Raw genomic sequence first — 5,071 nt, forward strand, 5'->3', positions numbered from 1 at the left:
ATACAGTTCTATTCCAGCAAGTATGATGATGGACGAGAGATCAATTGTTAAGAGTAGAAAGATTGCTTGGATTTCTCTCCAGGTTTGACATATGCTAAAGTCATACTTTGTTATAATTGTTTTATAACAAATGTTATTCACTAACTATTATCAACTGTGATGATATATTGTAGTGTAACAGACAAAATGGGTCATATGAGTGTGGATACTATGTAATGTATTGGATGACCCATATTGTTCGTTCTCACATCACAAGAAGCTGGGAAACGGTAATATTTAACTTTAACAAATTTTGATTTTTTAACAAATGTTGAATTCATATACACTAATTAAAATGAATTGTCTTTTGCAGAGATTCAAGACTACTACACCAGTTCCTGAGAAGTCACTACTATTCATTAGGAACGCTGCTGCGAAGTATATAGTTAGATTATACAATAGCTCTTAGATTTAGATTTAAACAATGCATTTGATTAGATAGAATTTTCTTAGACTCTCTACTTTATTTGATGTTGAAATACATTTGAACATGTGTTTGTTATGTTGAAATTGAATTTCTGTAAATGTTTTTATATGCAGGTCTGTTTTTGTGGTAGTGGATATCACAAAAACAGACCTGCAATTTTAAAAAACTGCAGGGGAATATGCCGCGGTTCTAACCACAACCGCGGCATATAGTGCTTCGTTTTTTTTTTAAAAACGAGACATATGGCCGCGGTTTTGACACTAACCGCGGCATACTCGTCGGCCTATATGCCGCGGTTGAACCGCGGCATATAGTGCATTTTTTAATTTTTTTTTTAATTTTTTTTAAAAAAAAAAATGAATTTAGGCAGCGGTTCCCTAGACAACCGCGGCATATTCCGTAGCCTATATACCGCGGTTCGAATCGCGGCATAAAGTGTCTGACTTACTACCGCGGCTGAATATGCCGCGGTTCAAGAACCGCGACGTATAGTGAAAATCAACCGCGGTAAAAGCCCCTCGCTGCACTAGTGATGCCTCAAACATATGTAACAAAACCTCCAAAAACAACCTCAAACATCACCAAACAGATTTAGCACACTGCACTAGAATTCAACAAACCAATTTTATGAAATTGACAACTTAGAAGCCAAGAATTGGAAATTCAAATGAAAACAAGTATGGAATAACATTAGGCACTCAAAAGAAACTTAAGACAGGTGCTCAAACAGATTAAGAAAGCAAGGAAAATCAAATCACAAATCAAAACTAGTCCAGACCCAAATTGTTTGATATTTTGCAAAACTGTTTGATGAAATGTCCCAATGAATTTCAAATTTTGAGTTTTTGGGTTTGAGAGCCTCTGAACTAGATTGCATGGTTCTATAAGTTTTTTTTTCACTTTAATATACTTCTTTTGATCATTTATTTTCAATTTCAAACATTGAATAAGATTTTACCAATACAAAATTGAATTTGAGTAAAAGAAATAAGCAAACAATGGCTGGAAAACTGATTTGCACCAGAAACATGTCCCTAGTTTGGTGGTTTAACACTCAAAATCGCATGGAAGTGGTTCAAAAGCACAATTGACTATTTAAGCAACTTGGTTTACTAATTTTAAATGTGTCTAAACTCTTAAATGAGTTATAAACATCTTGCAACTCAAAATAACTACTCCACTTCCATTTTTAACTCAAAAATGATGGTTTAGAAAGCAAATATGCACTTAGGCCAAGATATGACTAAATGAACTGTGGTAGCAATTTTCAAACATCAATTTAAACTTTTTCAAGCTTTCAAACAACACAAAAATAACATAAACAAAAAGCAGACCTTGTTATGGCCAATTAAGTAGTAAAATATTTCATCACACCACCAAAACCAGGTTTCATAGAATCAAAGGCTGGAACAACAAACAAATTGACTCAAGGAAGTATAGTTCCACTGAATTAAGCTAGAATTAGAAGTCTTAGCATGACCAAACTCGAATTAAACCAATCAAATAAATTTAGCATGGTGAAAAGCTAGAGTTTCAACAAAACCAGTATAGAGCTATTGGTTTTTAGCAATCAAGCTATGCAAATTACATTTTTCTTGTTATGGTTTGCTACACTTTTAGCAACCTTCAACGACATCAATCAATGTTGTACAAAGATCTAGAATCACAAAATGTTAACTAAAAACAAATTCAGAGGTAGAAACTAGAAATGAAAACTACAAAAGTGAAGGCCTTCCTACTAAGGAAAGAAGCTAGAGGAAAGGGTAGAGAAATCAAAACAAGAAATTGACTCAAGAGAAATAAGGCTGGAAAATGATTTGAGTATAGCATTACATTAAGCTCAAAAGTGAAGAATACATAGGCACGACTCTCTTATTTATAAGTAAAGATGAGCCATGTTTCTGACTCAAATTCCCTCCCAAATTCAAATTATTTCGTATAAGAGGCATCATCTCTTTGAAGAACACGTTCCATGCTCACATGGAAAAAACTCTCATAGGCGACGGGCCACGCAGGGTTTGGGTTGGGCATGGCTCTTAATCTAGAAGCCAAATTTCTTCATATCTTCAATCCGGAAGCAATGTTGCCAAATCTAGAAAACACATATTTTGCTTCCTAATTTAGCTCATTTTCTTTCCTTGGTTTATCAAAGCTTCTTGGCTGGTTGATCCATGATCTCTTGGTCTTATTAGGCCCTATAAAACAACATATAAACATATTAAAAGAGAATCATTTTAAGACTTAGAGAAAGAAAATTAAGAAAGAACTTTTAAAAGTCCTTCTTCAACTTCCCTTTCTTAGCCTTAGCTTAAGTTGGTATTCCTTTGAATGGATTTCCTTAGTTAGGTTTTCATCAGTCTTCTTAACAGCTTTGAGCATGATACTTTTCTCCTTCTTGATGGAACCATCTTGAAGAAGATCGAGCTCATGAATCTTTAGTATCCCTACCAGCTCTTCTAGACTCATTTCGTATAGGTTCTTTCATGTACGTAGAATTGTGACCTGAGGTCTTCATTGTTTGGGAAAACATTGTTAGATCTTGTAAATATGATCGAGGTTATCATATGAATTTCCCATTTCAGCTCGTTAAGGATCGTTTGAAATCTGTTGAACATGCTCTGAATGTTTTTGTTTCCAACCATCGAAAACAATTCATACTGTTTGGTCAGTAGGCTCAGCTTATTTCTTTTGACTTTGCTTGATCCTTCGAAGGTGACAACCAATGTTTCCCACATCTCTTTAGCTCCTTTGTAAGCATAGCCTTTTGGTACTCTTCTTCAGAGAGAGCACACATGAGAGAGTTGTGAGCTTTGGAATTTAACAGGCAGCACTACTTTTGCTCGTCAGTCCACTTTCTTTTTGTTAGTGGCTCTCTGTCTTCATTTACAGGAATGTGCTTATCGTGCTACACAATGTCCCATATGTCAATATGACATGATTCAAAGAATGAAATCATTCTTTGCTTCGATAAGTTGAACTTTTCACCCTTGAATAGAGGAGGACGGTTGACAGCGTATCCTTCATTTTCCATTTTCCAGGATCGTTTCCTCGAGTTTTATTAAGAACTAACCCCGCGAGGTTAACTTTAATACCAACTAAAGTACCTAAAAAAATTAGAAGGGGGAGTTGAATAGTGTTAATGGAAAAAGTTATTTTGCAACCCTTCTGATATAGCACATTTTGAGCTTTATGAATTTGTTTTAGATTCTTAGACACTCTACCTAATAAAAGATTATTTCAAGGAATAATTTTGTCGTGTTATTCTGAATGTACACTGTAAAGTTTATAAGAACTTCCTTTGTGTAATAGTAATTGTTTGGCTAGGGAAGTCGTTCCTTTAGTGTAGAAAAAGATTGACCTAGTTTCTCAACCAAGAGGAGGTGAATTGGTTTTGCTTTATAAAAATTGTTCTTTGAAAAATCTTTTCAAAATCTTTAAGCCTTTCTTGGAATGCAAGCAAATAAAGAATGTAAACAAATGAAAGAGATAAAGGATAGAAAGAACAACACCAAGGTTTATACTGGATCAAACTCAATGCCTACTTCTAGTCTCCTTTCAATCAACATGAGATTGAAAGTAAATCCACTATATAACTCGAGTTTTACAGCAAGCAATACAGAGACACTCTCTCAAAGTATTTTCCTCTCTAACTCTAAATCTACTATAGTAAAACACAAAAAGAACAATCCTCTTTTTGCAACCCCTTTGAGATACCACACTCAAAGTAACCAAAACTCCACAAGTTCTCTTCCTGGCCAGCAGCAAAAGGGAACCACAATCACAGTTGATTGCAAACAATTCTGATCTTCTAGAGTTACACCTCACAGTGCAGATTGATGAGACTTTGAATGTACAACAACTCTTCAAGAATCCTTGATTTGATTTCTTTCCAAATGAAATGCTTCTTGATTCTTGGAGAAATACGCTCTTGCAATTATAAACTCAACAAACCTTTTCAGATATGAAAGATATTATTCAAAAGGTTCTTTAATGCAAAGAGTTATGCGCCAATTTATAGAAACGACAGTACTTACGCAATTTAATCGATTACATTATTAATGTAATCAGTTAAGCAATTAACATTGCTGTAACATAATTACATTTAACGCATTTAACAGATTAAGCATAGCATGTAATCGATTAAGTAATGAATGTAAATCATTGCATTTGAAAATATGACCTTTAAGGTAGTTATGACTTATCAAAAACAAGTTTTCAAAACATACGAGCTTTAACCGATTAAGAAAATAGTGTAATCGGTTAAGTACAACACTTAAGCAAATTGTAAAACTTTTTCAATCCAAAACTCATGAATGCACTCAATAAATAAGTATATGTAAAGATACGAGTTTTAATCGCTTATCCACATAATGTAATCGATTAAAACTTCCAGTTTTGTCACTACTAAGCAAATACTGATATTTGATGAATCTAACAGATTACATAAACTCTATAATCGATTAATTCATACAGATATGTAATATGGAAAGAGTTTTATCAATCTTAATCAATGTATATGCATATCACATATATAATCACATATCACATATGTAATCACATATCATAGATATAAACATGATGAATATGCATAACATATAGTTCAAG

The sequence above is a fragment of the Vigna umbellata genome, chromosome 5 (assembly GCF_029865625.1).
Source record: "Vigna umbellata cultivar VRB3 chromosome 5, Vumbellata_1.0, whole genome shotgun sequence".
NCBI classification, from domain to species: domain Eukaryota; kingdom Viridiplantae; phylum Streptophyta; class Magnoliopsida; order Fabales; family Fabaceae; genus Vigna; species Vigna umbellata.